This window comes from Chiloscyllium plagiosum, unplaced genomic scaffold (genome assembly GCF_037043375.1).
Source record: "Chiloscyllium plagiosum isolate Xiang-an unplaced genomic scaffold, Cpla_swu_hap1 HiC_scaffold_12, whole genome shotgun sequence".
NCBI lineage: Eukaryota > Metazoa > Chordata > Chondrichthyes > Orectolobiformes > Hemiscylliidae > Chiloscyllium > Chiloscyllium plagiosum.
In genome coordinates, this window is record NW_028270150.1 from 50,281,127 (window position 1) to 50,298,290 (window position 17,164).

A 17,164-nucleotide genomic window follows, 5' to 3' on the forward strand; every position below is an offset into this window, starting at 1 on the left:
AAATACGCAGAGAAAAAAATGAGGTACGAAGGTAAACTGGCCAATAATATAAAGGAGGATAGTAAAAGCTTTTTTAGGTATGTGAAAGGCAAAAAAATGATTAAAACTAAAATTGGGCCCTTGAAGACAGAAACAGAAGACATATTACGGGGAACAAAGAAATGGCAGAAGAATTGAATTGGTACTTCAGATCTGTGTTCACTGGGGAAGACATAAGCAATCTCCCTGAGGTAACAGTGGCTGAAGGACCTGAACTTAAGGGAATTTATACTTGCCAGGAATTGGTATTGGAGAGACTGTTAAGTCTGAAGGTTGATAAGTCCCCGGGGCCTGATGGTCTGTGTCCCAGGGTACTGAAGGAGGTGGCTCGAGAAATCGTGGATGCGTTGGTGATTATTTTCCAGAGTTCGATAGATTCAGGATCAGTTCCTGCGGATTGGAGGGTGGCTAATGTTGTACCACTTTTTAAGAAAGGTGGGAGAGAGAAAGCAGGAAATTACAGACCAGTTAGTCTGACCTCAGTGGTGCAAAAGATGCTGAAGTCTATTATAAAGGATGAAATTACGACACATCTGGATAGTAGTAACAGGATAGGTCAGAGTCAGCATGGATTTATGAAGGGGAAATCATGCTTAACTAATCTTCTGGAATTTTTTGAGGATGTAACTCTGAAGATGGACGAGGGAGATCCAGTAGGTGTAGTGTACCTGGACTTTCAGAAAGCTTTTGATAAAGTCCCACATAGGAGGTTAGTGAGCAAAAGTAGGGTGCATAGTTTTGGGGGCAAAGTACTAACTTGGATTGAAAGTTGGTTGGCTATCAGGAAACAAAGAGTAGTGATAAACGGCTCCAATTCCGAATGTTAGGCAGTGACCAGTGGGGTACCGCAGGGATCCGTGCTGGGACCGCAGCTTTTTACAATATATATTAATGATATAGAAGATGGTATTAGTAATAACATTAACAAATTTGCTGATGATACTAAGCTGGGTGGCAGGGTGAAATGTGAGAGGATGTTAGGAGATTACAGGGTGACCTGGACAGATTAGGTGAGTGGTCAGATGCACGGCAGATGCAGTTTAATGTGGATAAAAGTATGGTTATCCACTTTGGTGGCAAGAACAGGAAGGCAGATTACTACCTCAATGGAATCAATTTAGGTAAAGGGACAGTACAAAGAGATCTGGGTGTTCTTGTACACCAGTCAACGAAGGTAAGCATACAGGTACAGCAGGTAGTGAAGAAGGCTAATAGCATGCTGGCCTTCATAACAAGAGGGATTGAGTATAGAAGCAAAGAGGTTCTTCTGCAGCTGTTCAGGGCCCTGGTGAGACGACACCTGGAGTATTGTGTGCAGTTCTGGTCTCCAAATTTGAGGAAGGACATTCTGGTTATTGAGAGAGTGCAGTGTAGGTTCACGAGGTGAATTCCTGGAATGGCGGGACTACCTTACGCTGAAAGACTGGAGCGACTGGGCTTGTATACTCTTGAGTTTAGAAGACTGAGAGGGGATCTGATTGAGACACTCTGGAGGCAGGAAACATGTTTCCGCTGATGGGTGAGTGCCGAACTAGAGGACACAGCTTAAAAATACGGGGTAGACCATTTAGGACAGAGATGAGGAGAAACGTCTTCACCCAGAGAGTGGCGGCTGTGTGGAATGCTCTGCCCCAGAGGGCAGTGGAGGTCCAGTCTCTGGATTCATTTAAGAAAGAGTTGGATAGAGCTCTCAAGGATAGTGGAATCAAGGGTTATGGAGATAAGGCAGGAACAGGATACTGATTATGATCAGCCATGATCATATTGAATGGTGGTGCAGGCTCGAAGGGCAGAATGGCCTACTCCTGCACCTATTGTCTATTGTCTATTGTCTATTATCTATTTGAAAATATTATTTTTAACCTACTCTCTGCTTCCTACCCAGTAACCAATCCTCAATGCATAATTTCGTAAATAGTAATGTGGTAGTGAAAAATTTGAATTTGCTGAAAAAAGGCAGCAAAGCTTTTTGTTGTGTACTCATCAGGACATTGCAGAAGAATTCATGGGATAAGCCAACATTTATAATGTATGAGAGGAGAGAGGTGATTGGTTGGCAAGCAGACTGTCAGTGACATTGTGTTGTGAGTCTTGCAACAAGGGGTTGGGTACAGTCAGTACCTTGCTTGTTGCGAACAGCTGAAAGGTTATGCTCAAACATTGATACAAATCCACAGTCTTTGGGGCATCAGTACTGAAATTCAGATCCATATTATTCATATGTAGGCAAGGCAGAATGTCCTTTTGGCTTGACAACAGCATCCTGTTAGCAGTGAACACAGCTCTTGTTAATATTGCATACTAGGAGCATAAAGAAGCTACCTTCACTTGTTGATCAAACTTTTGAGATATCTTTAATCTGAGACAGACAGGACACTTTTTCCCTTGAATTTGTGTTTTTGCAATGTGTCCTGATGAGTACAAGATGAAAAGCTTTGATTAAATGTGACTTTTTGCAGCAATACCCACACTAATATATTGTTCCTGATTCCATCAGTCCTCAATTTGGATATTGACCTTCAGTGATGAACCTTGCTATATGTCATATAGAAATCCAAAAATACTACATGTATTGTTTCCCCTTTATTGATCCCACCACTATTAACATCCTTAAAAACACCAATACATTTTCAAACCTAGACATTTGAAATCGCAACACCACTGGCATTGTTAGATCCTGCTGCCTGACGCAATTAGACAGCGCAATGTTCTATGCGAGTGTGAGGACTGCAGATGCTGGAGACTAGAGACAAGAGTGTGGTCCTGGAAAAGCACAGCAGGTCAGGCAGCATCCAAGGAGCAGGAAAATCGACCTTTCAGGCAAAAGTCCTTCATCAGGAATGCTGCCTGACCTGCTGTGCTTTCCAGCACCACACTCTTGACTCAGCAATGTTCTGTGGCTCATCCCCCAGTCCTTAAGAACCCTTAAAAGCACTTCAAATAAATCTGTCCTTTGGGCCCATCTCCCTTTATCAAGATCTCAGGATCAACATCTTGCCACTCTGACCCCATGGAGCTCCCCTCACATGATTCTTCTACTTCCTGGTCTTTCTATAAGTTCTCTAGACTTCAAGACCCCTCAAAGTTTAAACAGCCCAGAAAAACACATTCAACTGTTTCTACACTCCTCACTAAAACCTGGAGGATCTTAATTCTCCATATGAGCCTGAACTCTTGAACCAGCCACACATTAATGCCAAATGTAGGGTATACATGCCTAACTCCCCCTCAACCTCAACTTCCTTTGATGTCATTGAAATGGAGAATTCTTCATTTTTGATATGAGTCAGCTGTGACTCAGTGACAGCATTTGCTTCTGAATCAGAAGGTAGCTTGTCCAAGTTTCACTCAAGGTTTACACTCCAGCCTAATTTTAAAGGATTCCTGCATTATTGGAGGCGCTTGTCTTTCAGATGATAAATAGGAATCCTGTCAGCTCTCTTGGTGGACATAAAAGATTCTATGACATCGTTAAAGAAGAACACGAGGCGTTATCCCTGCTATCCTCTTCAATATTTATCACTCAATCAACATCACAAAAACAGGCAATCAGTCCATGGCGTAGTGCTGTTTGTGATCCCCTGACGTGTCTAATGAACAAATTGGCTGTACTGTTTCCAACAATATAATACTGACTGAGCATCAAAAGTAGGTCATTAGCTGTAAAGTGTTTTGGGATTTCCTGAAGACATGAAATTTGCTATTTTAATTGCATATCTTTTTCCTATGAAATCAACCCTTTTCTTCAAATGCCAGGAACATCCCCCAATCCTGTCACATTAAAGAAACCCTTAATTCTGCCACACCATACGTTCCTCATCTAAGGGTTTCTTAATCCAGCCCATTACCTATTCCAATAATGCCAGTGCATGGACATCCCACAGTCTACATCACATATTAGAAATTTGATTCAGCTGAAAATGAGTACATGGTGCTCAGAGGATTCACAACAGCTCATTCTCCACATGAGCGCAAGGACACCGTGAAACCTCTGCAAGCAAGTCAATGGCATGGATAGAGGGTACAACCAGCATTGCAGATGACAACATTGGAAAAATATCAAAGGCCTCATCAGAGTTCTCATGGGAAGAATTTTACTTCTTACCTCAATTATTTTCTCTTCACCCCTACAACATCTGCAACCTCAACATCACTACTCACAATGATCCCCTCCCAAGATTAATTTCCCACCTTACAATCACTCATCACAGTTCACCACTTCTACCTCATCTCACCACCAATGAAAACTCTGTTCTCTAAACATCATTGTTCACACAACATAAACGTAATTTTCCCACAACATTCACATCATCCAAACAGCAAGTTTATTTATTTAAATATTATTATAGACATTTTAAATGCTTCCAACACACACTATGGACACCTCTGAAGGAGCCCAATCTAACACGCCTGGTGATGCAATTAGTGTGGAATAAATATGCACACATTACAATCCCTAAATTCCATGATATGGTTTAAATTGGATGCAGCATGGTTGAACTCCTAGTCATATATCCCTGATTCACCTTGAATATTACCATCTGAAATGTACTACAAAATGACAAAATAGTACACACAAATTGCACTACTTTCATGAGGTATAATTTTTATGAGGGGAATACTTATTCATATAGTATTGGAACCATTGCAAAAATTAGGAATACGTTGTGAAATATGTATCAAGTGTGCAAATGACATTGCAACACATGCTATGGAACTCATTAACATAAGCATGCAAGATAGAAGATTTGTATGAATCTAAATTGTAGTCTCAATTTACTTCTGATTTTTCTCCCTTACCTTTCTATCTAGAAGACAATCATGATGCCAAGATAGGATTCCATCTATTGCACTGACTTGCCAATATATCTTTTTATGTCATCTCTGTACATGTGAACCTTCAGCATGACAGGATATCTAATGAATGTGGCTAACAGTTGAGCTTCAGCCTTAACCAATTCTTATCCTACATTCATGTGTACAAAATTCCAATGAGTGTAGCCAAATATTAATCTAAACAGTTATCCTTTTCCTAACAACCTGATACTGCAGCTAGTTGTATACACCACCACCCTGAATGAGATTAACTGTTTCAATATATATAAGGAATCAAAATTGAGCCATCTTTTATCATGTTGAATACCACACAACACATTTATTCACTGAACCATGGGGAGGGATGCAGCCATTAATTTAATGTCAGTGCTACCGGCACAATATTTTCTCTTTATGTAATTGTGGTGTTAAAAATCTTGAACATAGTCCATGCCCATAAAGTGTTAGAGTGTCAAAGCTCAAAAGTATTCATCATTGTTTTGCATGCCATGTATTTCTGATTGATGTAATTAATAATTTGATTCATGGATTTATTGAAATAAAATCAGCTAGGAAAAAGTAGCACATGCAAAAAGAAACTCTCAGAAGAATTTAAGTATTTAGCATTTCTTTCAGTAGTGAAATTTGTCCGCAAAATTGCCTATGTGTTGTGGGAATTCATCCAGAGGGTTAATGCGGAAGGTCATTCTATTTCATGCGTCTAGGATTTGAGTTCATTCCCTTTCGTGAATATCCCTTTTTTCTGCTAAATCTCAATTAATGTGAGATCATTCTGACCTTCATGTGTGGATGCTGTCAATGTTAATGACTACTGCTACCTCTCCAATACGCTATTCAGTCTCACATTATTATATGGAAAAAGATGTATTAATGGTCCATATTTTGCAACTGTGATGTCAGCTACAATGGTAACATTTACGAGCATAGCAACCATGAACCTTCTAGCAGCTGCACAAGCTTGCTGACAGTATGTATGTGGCCACCAGAGGTGAACACAAGATCTAGCTGACCACTCGCCTTTATAGGCAGTCTGCCCCTTTTAAAAGGAAGCTGCACTGGAACACTCAAACCTGGAAGCAACTGAAGCAGAAACATTCAAGGTGAAGAAAAAGAGTATCATCGCAGGCAGAGGAGTCCAAGATATTTTCATGTTGTTTAGGAGGCAGCAATGATGGATGTGCAGAGAAGGAGAGAGGGCATTTTTCTCTCAGGGGTCAGGTGGCTCACAAGGTACATCCTCAGAAAGACATTTGAACATGTGACCTGGGATTTCAATGACCAGAACCTAATAACACAATGGAAAGATTTTTAATGGATGTTTTCTTGGTATGTTCCAATTCTGTTCATGATTTTTGCCTGATCTTGTAATGGTGTTAGGTCCATTCCGAGACATGGTGAAGAAAAGTGTATTATGATCTGGAGAAGCCCACAGAATTATGCAATCTGGCTAAAGATCAGTAATATTTTTGTTTGAAGTAAATGAAACTTAAGATCGAGGTACTTTGACAATAAGGCCAAAAGGTTTTGTAGTTTTAAATAAGCTGCACTTTACTATGCAAGTTTAGAAAAGTAAAGCAATCCAAAAAAAATACAATGATCTAACTTAAATGTATTAAAGAATCAAGTAAATGTGGGTTAATAGGTAATCTCAGGTAAAACATCTACAGACCACACATTAAGTAATGGATACATTCAAGACAATTTGCACATACTCTGCAGCAACTCCACCCTACCTCCCAATCACCCAAAATGATAATGACACTGTGGTCACCAAGCCTGTTTAAAACTTATATTCCCTTGTAAGGCATTCCAATTTTTGAATTTTGAAGATTTAGCCTTGGAACTTCTGGAGTTGCTACTCCATCTAGGACTGTTTCAATGACAGTTCATGTCTGGTAGTTCAATATCATCCCTGAGTCTGTGTCCATTGGATTCTCAAAACTGTATTCCAGCACCTACGCAAGTCACAATTTCAGCACTTTTTCAGACAGGATGCTTCACTAAGCTGGCACTGCCCCTGAATTCCTCTGTATTTCACTATTTCTCAGCTTCAGTAAATTATGAATTGCTCCCAGGGCTTGTTCTGAGACCTAACTCTCTCCGACACAGTGCCAGGAATTCAGCACTACTTTCTCAGCTCCATTGAACTTCTCCTGAGGTCTGGCTAACTGGAGACTGCTAGCACCAACATTTTTATGGTCTGGAGTCTCTTCCTACTGTTTCTAAAAACCTGATTAACCATCAACCTAAAAGAATATATTTTGCTCTGATTGCCTCCAACTAACTGACTAAAACTCATTGTTGAACAGCTGTTCAGCGACCCTTGAACCGGTTTGTGCAATCTATTGAAAAGCTCATATATCCTGCCTTTGTTCCTAGGCTGGATTGAGTGTAACAAATATTGAAATAGCCTATACAGGTACCAGATTTGACAGCACACGGTTGGGAGTATCGAAAAATAGATCTTATCATGTATATTAAATTAAAATAATCTAATGCATAAGATTGTTATGATGCATGCAAGAGAAGCAAAATAGATATCCAACATGTTCATTCTGAAATAAAACTTGACTTGAAGTCAAATGTGACACTTAAAACAAAATGGAATTTAAACTGTGATCAGTCAAGTCGTAGATAATGGTCAAGAGAAGCCTACAGCATTTGTAATATATAATTTCATTGAGAGTGAATACAACTTTGTGCATATAGAAAAGAAAGTACTGATTCATCTTCAGATTCAAAAGTTTCCACCAGGTTTTGATGGTAGAAACTTTGCATTTTATACATTACACAGCCCTGGTAGCTAGTTAACCCAGTACAGTCTTCAATAAGGATGATGGTGGTAACAAGGATGAAGTGGTAGTTTGTACCTCTCTCACAGCATTGAACATCTCAGTTTGAAGGAGATTGCATTGTTAAGTTTGCCTCATGAGAACTATCAATTAATCTTTGAAGGTCTGGCAGTGTCTGTGGAGAGATAAACAGAGTTAATATTTCAACTCCAACCTGGCTCTTCTTCAATAGTTCTGAAGAAGTGTCATACCATACTCAAAATGTTAACCCATTTTCTCTCTCCATAGATGCAACCAGACCCGTTGGATTTCTCCAGTATTTCTGCTTTTAATTCAGATTTCCAACATCTGCAGAATGTTACTTTTAATCTTTCAAGGTGAAATTCATACAATAGGAATAGTAAATGATGCTTTTACCTGCGACTAAAATTGCAGCTAAAATTCAGAAACTTCAGTGTTGAAAAGATCCCATGAACAAACAGTGAATAGAATTTGACTGGAATACGATTGAGGAAATGAACCTATTTCACAATAGTTACAATGAGTTGACATATGAGCAGAGCTGCATCATGGAGTGGTGGTACCTAGTTCTTTGAGAGATACAATGTTTACAGAATTCCAAACTGAACACACAGAAAATGTCATAATGAAATCTATAGTAAGAGGTTTTGATTATTGGCCTTGTCTAGGTAGTAATCTTGAATCACTGATAAGAAAACATATCTGCCAAAACTATGGAAACAAATGTGAAAAAGCCCCTTTGCAGTCATGATTTTGGCCACCTCAACCAATCAAAAAAATTCATGGACATTTTTGTGAGAAGAAAAATGACAATTTTGTGGTATCCATTGTTAGTCACTCAAAGTGGAGAAACGTAAAGTACACGTGTTAAAACACCAATATTCACAGAATCCCCCTACAGTGTGGAAACAGGATATTTGGCCTAACAAGTCCACACCAGCCCCCCCAAGGAATAACCCACTCAGACCCCATTACTCAACATTTACCCCTGACAATGCACCTAACCCACACATCCCTGAACAATAATTCACCTAAACTGCACATCTTTAGATTGTGGGAGGAAACCAGAGAACCAGAAGGAAACCCACACAAACACAGCGCAAATGTGCAAACCTCACACAGACAGTCGCCTGAGGCTGGTATTGAACCCAGGTCCCTGACACTGTGAGGCAGCAGTGCTGACTGATGAACAATTAATGACTTACATTCTATTTTTGATTGTCATAGATTACCAATGGAACCAATCTTAGAAATGGCGTACAATTTGATTTTTCTCTGTTCCAAATTTTCATGAAGCGAATTCCGAACATAAGACATGCTAGCAGAAATAGGCCATTCAGCCCATTGAGTCTGCTCCACCATTCAGTAAGATCATGGCTGATGTGATAATTCTCAAATCCATATTCCTGCCTTTTCACCATTGCCTTTGATTCCCTTACAGATTAAGAGTCTATCTATCTCAGCCTTGAACATACTTAATGACTTAGCCTCAATAGAGTTCTGTGGTAAAGGATTATACAAATTCACTACCCCCTGAGAGAAGAAACGTTTGCTCATCTCTGCCTTAAATGTGTGATCCCTTCTTCTGAAATTATGGAACTAGACTCTCACACAAGGAGAATTGGTGTCAAATGTACTTTACTCCCCTTTACTATTCAATATCGAACAAAGAAGCTGAAATAATTGTTAGGATTATTAAAGAACTACTCAAGAAAGAAATATTTGTTTGATATTCAAACCTCAGCATAAAATAGTGATGGACTAATCTTCTGATCAACCCCAATTCCTCTACAGAGTGGACACTCACTGAGCTCTTGAGGAAGGGAAATTTGATGGCATTTGTGAATCTGGTTCAATCAAACTTGACTGTGAAGACAAATAGTTCAATCAGCAACCATCAGTGTGCAGACAAAAGGGAATGTGGTTTCAAGTAATATCATCATGAAATTATGTTCTGAGCCCGCATTACAAGTCATACAAGCAGTGTATGAGAAATATAGTAGAACTTTGTGGAATCAAAAATATTAAGTTGAAATTAATGGAAATGGTTATAAAGACCACATAGAGTCATAGAGATGCACAGCATGAAAACAGACCCTTCGGTTCAATTCTTCCATGCCGACCAGATATCCTAAACTAACCTAGTCCAATTGCCAGCATTTGGCCCATATCCCTCTAAACCCTTCCTATTCATATATCTATCCAGATGCCTTTTAAATGCTCTAATTGTACCAGCCTTTACCACTTCCTCTGGCAGCTCATCCATTCACGCACCACCCATTTAGAAGTGTGAGGAGGTGACTTGATTGTAGTGTATTAGCTCCTGAATAGTTTTGACAAGGTGGACATGCATCAGTTTCTAAACGGGCTGAATTGTTTTAAAATTTGGGATCATCCTTTAAGGAGAAAAAGTGAGGAGAAATTGTTTTTCTCAGAGGGCTCCATGACTTTGGAACTCTACCTGATGGTGGAGGCTGGTTCATCGAATATTTTTAAGACTGAGGCGGATAGATTCTCCTTAGATATGAGAATCAAGGATTATTCGGGTAGTGGAAATGTGAAAATTGAAACACAGATAGATCATTGAATGGCACAGCTCCTATTTCACATGTTGCTATGTTTGTATTTTCATATCTTGGTACCATATTCACTTTAAAAGGCTACTGCTGAGCTAAAATAAGCTCTCAAGGCTTTACAATCACAGGACTGTGAGACTGGCAGCTGCAGATTAGATTTCAGACCAGGTGTCTAGACTTGCGTCCTGTAGACAAAGGAAGGCAATTTGCCATTTCTGATCTTTCACACTTACTGCTCCAGTGACAACTCTATTCATTTGAATTTGCTTATGACTATTGCCAAGTTCGGCTTGTAGATTCTACTTGCTGGGAGGATTTTCAGTTTGGCTGATCCTGGGACCAGAGATGGAAATGTGTTGCTGGAAAAGCGCAGCAGGTCAGACAGCATCTAGGGAACAGGAGAATCGACGTTTCGGGCATTAGCCCTTCTTCAGGAATGAGGAAAGTTGGTCCAGCAGGCTAAGATAAAAGATAGGGAGGAGGGACTTGGGGGAGGGGCGTCGGAAATGTGATAGGTGGAAAGAGGTCAAGGTGAGGGTGATAGGTCAGACTGGGGTGGGGGCGGAGAGGTCGGGAAGAAGATTGCAGGTTAGGAAGGCGGTGCTGAATTTGATGGATTTGACTGAGACAGGCTGGGGGGAGGGGAAATGAGGAAACTGGTGAAATCTGAGTTCATCCCTTGTGGTTGGAGGGTTCCTAGCCGGAAGATGAGGCGTTCTTCCTCCAACCGTCGTTTCGCTGTGGTCTGACGATGGAGGAGTCCAAAGACCTGCATATCCTTGGTGGAGTGGGAGGGGGAATTGAAATGTTGAGCTACAGGGTGGTTGGGTTGGTTAGTCCGGGTGTCCCAGAGGTGTTCCCTGAAACGCTCCGCAAGTAGGCGGCCCGTCTCCCCAATATAGAGGAGGCCACATCGGGTGCAAAGGATGCAATAGATGATATGTGTGGAGGTACAGGTGAATCTGTGGCGGATATGGAAGTTTCCTTTGGGGCCTTGGAGGGAGGTGAGGGGGGAGGTGTGGGCGCAAGTCTTGCACCTCCTGCGGTTGCATGGGAAGGTGCCGGGAGTGGAGGTTGGGTTGGTGGGGGGTGTGGATCTGACGAGGGAGTCACGGAGGGAGTGGTCTTTACGGAATGCTGATAGGGGAGGGGAAGGAAATATATCCTGGGACCAGGCTGGTAAGAAGCAGTAAGAGCTATAGCACATGAGGCAGTCAGGCAGCAAGGAACAGCAAAGGTTAAAAAGGCTGCAATAAAGTCAGAAAATGCTGGAAATACACAACAGACTTGGCAGCATCTGCAACAAGGCAATCCACTACAGGTTAATGATCATTCTTCAGACCTCAGAGCTCAGAGCTCATCAATGGCACATTGGCAAGGACTTTTCCAATTCAGGGACAAAAAGCTCTGGATTTTCCCATTTGCAGCTAATTCATGTCCAGGAAGTGGGGGAACCTGTGGTGTTGGATGGAAGTTCAGACATGTCAAAAGAAAGCGCATTGTTTAAAGGGCAGTGAACACCTCCATCGGGCTGCAGACATAGAGGACTTTGAAAGGTTTGCTGAACAGGTCAAGTTGCACAGTTCAGTCAGTAGTGCTCACTAGAGGTGTTTCTGGAGGTGTTTCTGTTGGAGGTAAGGGAATGGAGATAAGGCAGTCAGCAAAACACGCAAAGGAATTACCGCTTGAGGTAGCTGAGGTGTCAGCAGACATGAACATTGCTGTGCTCCCAGTAGTATTTCAAAGATCTGGCAAGAAGTATGGCATTGCAGTCCCACATGTTTTTAATGGCATCCATGAGCTGTGAGGTGAGGTAGCTGACACATATATTGTCAATGAGGGACCAGCACCTTTTTGTGAGGGGAATTGAATGTAGGAATAGAGAGATTATGCTTCAGTTGCACAAGGCATTAATGAGACCATACTTGGATTACTGTGTACAATATTGGTCAGTGTACTTATGGAAGGGTGTTAATGCATTGGAGTCAGATCAGAGAAGGTTTTCTAGACTAATACCTGGAGTGAATGGATTGCCTTATGAGGAAAGGCTAAACAGTCTATGTTGTATCTTCTGGAGTTTCGAAGAGTCAGAGGTGACTTAATTGAAACAACTGAGATCCTGAGGGGAATTGACCAGATGGATGTTAGAAGGACATTTCCGCTTTTGGGAGTATCTAGAACTGTGGTCATTTAAAACAGATGAGGGAAGATTTTTTTCTCTCAGAGAGTGAATCTTTGGAATTCCCTTCCTCAAAGGCTGTGGATACAAAGTCTTTAAATATTTTAACAGCACCTTAAATAGACTTTTGATTACCAAGGGGATAAAAAATTGTTGGGGGTATGTAGGAATGTAGAATTGAGATTAAAATCAGGCCAGTCATGATCTTGTTGAACAGCAGAACAGGCTCAGAGGGCCAAATGGCCTCTTTTTCATTTGTTTGCATGTTTAAAATCCATAGTGAAATGCAGAGACACCTCACACAAGAGACTCATTGTCAGTATTGATCACAACATGAATGACCTACAACAGCTGTCACAGTGATGCTGTACTGGACATGAAGGTGGCACAGGATGACACCCAACAATAACAAGACCTGGATTTGATTCCACCCTCAAACGACTGTCTGTGTGGGTTTTGCATATTCTCCCCGCATCTGCAGAGGTTTCCGCTGGGTGCCCGAGTTTCCCCTTACAGTCCAAAGATGTGCAACTTAGGTGGATTGGCCATGTTAAATTGCCCTCGGTATTCAGGGATATGTAGATAAGATGAGTTGTCCATGGGAAATGCAGGGTTACAGGGTAGGTGGATGGGTCTGGGTGGAATGTTCTTCGGACAGTCGGTGTGGACACGTTGGGTTGAATGGCCTGTTTCCACACGTAAGGGATTCTGTATAAAAAGAAAGATTGGTTAAGATGATACACAGTTTCTACCAAGTTCACTCAGGTCCTAGATACCCAATTTTCCTTGCGGTGATTATCAGCTTGCAAATTCAGCATCTTGACACACAAAACATTAAACTTCTTGTACAATACATGAACTTGCAGAATGTGGTAAGTAAGGTTGATGAGCTGCAAGGAGGAGAAAGCCAAGTCAAAATATGATATTTTGGCAAAATGGAGACTTGGTTCAACAAAGAACAGAGCTGGGTAATAAATATTCCTGGACACAAGATGTTCAGGGCTTTTGTTTTCCTGCCGGGGTCTTAAATTTCAGGGAATGACTTGGCATTGCCTGATTGACTTGTGGTTTAGGAGGCACTCCCTGGAAGGGGTGGCACGGGATGGCTTGCTTGCTCTCCAACTGATGAGAGAGGTCCCAGAGACCTGAAGAAGATTTCCCCCAATGTTTCAGGCCTGTAACCTGTCAAAACACGTGGTGAATAGTTGTATTTCAAACTGGAGGATTGTATTTTGCTAGATTTCACAGGGACCGGCATTAGGACCACTCTTCTTCTTGATTTCCTTTATGACATGGAGTAAACCCTCCTGCTTAATTTAAACCAGCAACACAGAAAATATTTATCCCATGCAGTAATCTGTGAAAATTTGAGAGGCCAAAAACTTTTTGAAGTAAAAATGAACAACTTTTTTTCTTAAAGTATAACAGAGAATAACTAACTCACAACTATTTACAATTCCTTCCTATAACATTTCTTTTACCTTCCCTTCTACAATACTAGTCCAATAAAACCCCATCGATTAAGATTTACCAAAAATTCAAGTTTTTTAAAACCAGCCAGTTGTCAAATCTTCTGTCTGGATCTTCCTGTGTCTTCTTTTCTTCTTCTTAGGGATTATGCTTCACAGGTCACAGATCAATAAAGGTATCTTTAAGAGAGCTTTTTTTTTGGAGCAGTCTCTATATGCGGTTGGCATGGCAGTTCTCCTCAACTGTTCAATTTTCCATGGTTTTATGCCCCCAAAACATTGATTTGTGTTATTGGCTTTTAAGATTGTCAATATACTCAATTCATGGTATTTTTTGGGGTATAATTTAAACTGATTGGCCTAATTTGAATCTGTTTTTGTCTCCAAGCAATCAGCTACCCTAGTTACCCCATCCTCATCTTCCTGAAGGAGTACAGCTCCAACTCCTGTGTCACCAGCTGGACCACATATTACATTGTACCTTATTCAGAACACTTGGTGCTGTCAGGTCATTCTGCTAGCTTTTAACTCTCTTAAAGGTACAGTACACCCACATCTTCATACCACCTCCCCCCCCCCCCCCCCCCCTTAAGAAAAACTGAGCCATCATAATGAAAAGATGGCTTCATTTTTTTCTATTTTTAAAAGCACATTACCCGAACATACAGATAACTTTGATGTAAGATCACCTTAACTTCATCCCATATACCTATATATATGAAATAAATACAAATCTCATCTAAACTCTATCAGCTAAGTCTGCAATAACGCATCTGCAATTATTTTCTTAAAACCTGCAACATGTATGGTTTTTAAATTAAAAATCTGTAACAAAAGACTCCAAAAAATATTTTCATTTTCTTGTCTTTAAAGCGTTCTAAGAATTATGATTATGATCTGTTTACACAGCTGTCTCCAACACATTGTTCACGACATACACATTAAAATGTTGTAAGGGCAGGACCAAACTCAATCGTTCCTTTTTGATTGTGGAGTATTTCCTCTGGTGGATGTTGATCTTCTTCGAAAAGTAACCAATTGGCAGTTCAATCCCATCCTTATCTTCCTGTAGGAGTACAGCTCCAACTCTTAAGCACTAGCATTGATGGCAACTTGAAAAGGTCTTAAAAGATTGGTGTAGCTAAAACTGGTTTGGTAGTTAATATTGCTTTCAAATGGTCGAATGCCTCCTGGCATGGTTCTGTCCAACAAATGTTTGTGTTCTTCTTCAGCAAATCGGCTAACAGTGCCACTACATTGCTGCAACTTGGAACATACTTCCAATAGAATCCACTGAATCCTAAGAATTGAAGCTCCTCCTTCTTCAAGGGAGGTCATGGAAATTCTTTGATGGCTTTTATTACATGGGGTCAACCTTCCACGACTGGTGTTTTGTCCCAAAAGTGTCACCTCTGCTTTTGCGAATTCAGTTTTATTTAAGTTTATCACCAGTTTTGCTTCTTGTAGTCGTTCAAACAGTTCTGTCAACTGTACCGTGTGATCTTTCCAGGACTTACTAAAGATCACTATATCATCCAAACAGACTGCACAGTTTGTTAACCCAGCCACAACTCTGTCCATGAGTCTTTGGAATGTGTCGGGTGTGTTCTTCATTCCTGAAGAAGGGCCTGTGCCCGAAACGTCGAATCTCCTGTTCCCTGGATGCTGCCTGACCTGCTGTGCTGTTCCAGCAATAAAGTTTCAACTTTGATCTCCAGCATCTGCAGACCTCACTTTCTCCTCCTTCATTCCAAAGGGCATCACTTTAAACTGATATAGCCCATTTGGGGTTACAAAAGCGGAAATTTATTTCACCATCGCTGATGAAGGCACCTGCCAGTAACCAACAGACAATAGACAATAGGTGCAGGAGTAGACCATTCTGCCCTTCGAGCGTGCACCACCATTCAATATGATCACGGCTGATCATCCTTAATCAGTATCCTGTTCCTGCCTTATCTCCATAACCATTGATTCCACTATCCTTGAGGGCTCTATCCAACTCTTTCTTAAATGAATCCAGAGACTGAGCCTCCACTGCCCTCTGGGGCAGAGCATTCCACACAGTCGCCACTCTCTGGGTGAAGACGTTTCTCCTCATCTCTGACCTAAATGGTCTACCCCGTATTTTTAAGCTGTGTCCTCTGGTTCGGCACTCACCCATCAGCGGAAACATATTTCCTGCCTCCAGAGTGTCCAATCCTTTAATAATCTTATATGTCTCAATCAGATCCCCTCTCAGTCTTCTAAACTCAAGGGTATACAAGCCCAGTCGCTCCAGTCTTTCAGTGTAAGGTAATCCCACCATTCCAGGAATTGACCTCGTGAACCTACGCTGCACTCCCTCAATAGCCAGAATGTCCTTCCTCAAATTTGGAGACCAGAACTGCACACAATACTCCAGGTGTTGTCTCACCAGGGCCCTGTACAGCTGCAGAAGAACCTCTTTGCTTCTATACTCAATCCCTCTTGTTATGAAGGCCAGCATGCTATTAGCTTTCTTCACTACCTGCTGTACCTGCATGCTTACCTTCATTGACTGGTGTACAAGAACACCCAGACCTCTCTGTACTGCCCCTTTACCTAAATTGATTCCATTGAGGTAGTAATCTGCCTTCCTGTTCTTGCCACCAAAGTGGATAACCATACATTTATCCACATTAAACTGCATCTGACCATGCATCTGACCTGGAATATGCTGTTACAAAATTGGACTCATATCCAATTCCTAGATTGGAGGACTGTATTGAGAAAGTTGGACAAGCCAGTTACATCACCAAGGTGGACTTACTGTGTGGTGAATCCATGTATAATGCAGAAGTTGCAGGATCAGTTCATTCTAAAAAGGAAGAAAGATCCTAGGAGGAGGCATGGGTGGCCATGGCTGACGAGGGAAGTTAAGAAACATATAAAGTTAAAAGAGAAAAAGTATAACATAGCAAAGATAAGTGGGAAAACGGAGGACTGGGAAGCTTTTAAAGAACAACAGAGGATTACTAAGAAGGAAATACGCAAAGAAAAAATGAGGTACGAAGGTAAACTGACTAATAATATAAAGGAGGATAGTAAAAGCTTTCTTAGGTATGTGAAAGGCAAAAAAATGGTTAAGACTAAAATTGGGCCCTTGAAGACAGAAACAGGGGAATATATTACAGGGAACAAAGAAATGGCAGAAGAATTGAATTGGTACTTCAGATCTGTGTTCACTGGGGAAGACACAAGCATTCTCCCTGAGGTAACAGTGTCTGAAGG

At 41.0% G+C, this 17,164-nt stretch overlaps 1 long non-coding RNA gene across 2 annotated transcripts in view; it reads right to left on the minus strand.

Moving 5' to 3' along the window:
* LOC122555173 (uncharacterized) overlaps positions 1 to 17,164 on the minus strand; it is a 154,801-nt gene that overhangs the window by 11,078 nt on the left and 126,559 nt on the right. Inside the window, exon 3 of one of the 2 annotated variants that reach the window (XR_015758862.1) lies at positions 7,746 to 7,842. The exons of the other annotated variant lie outside the window; for it this stretch is intronic. This is a non-coding gene — a long non-coding RNA (uncharacterized LOC122555173). The remainder of the gene's footprint in view (positions 1 to 7,745; positions 7,843 to 17,164) is intronic. 2 annotated transcript variants of the gene reach the window in all.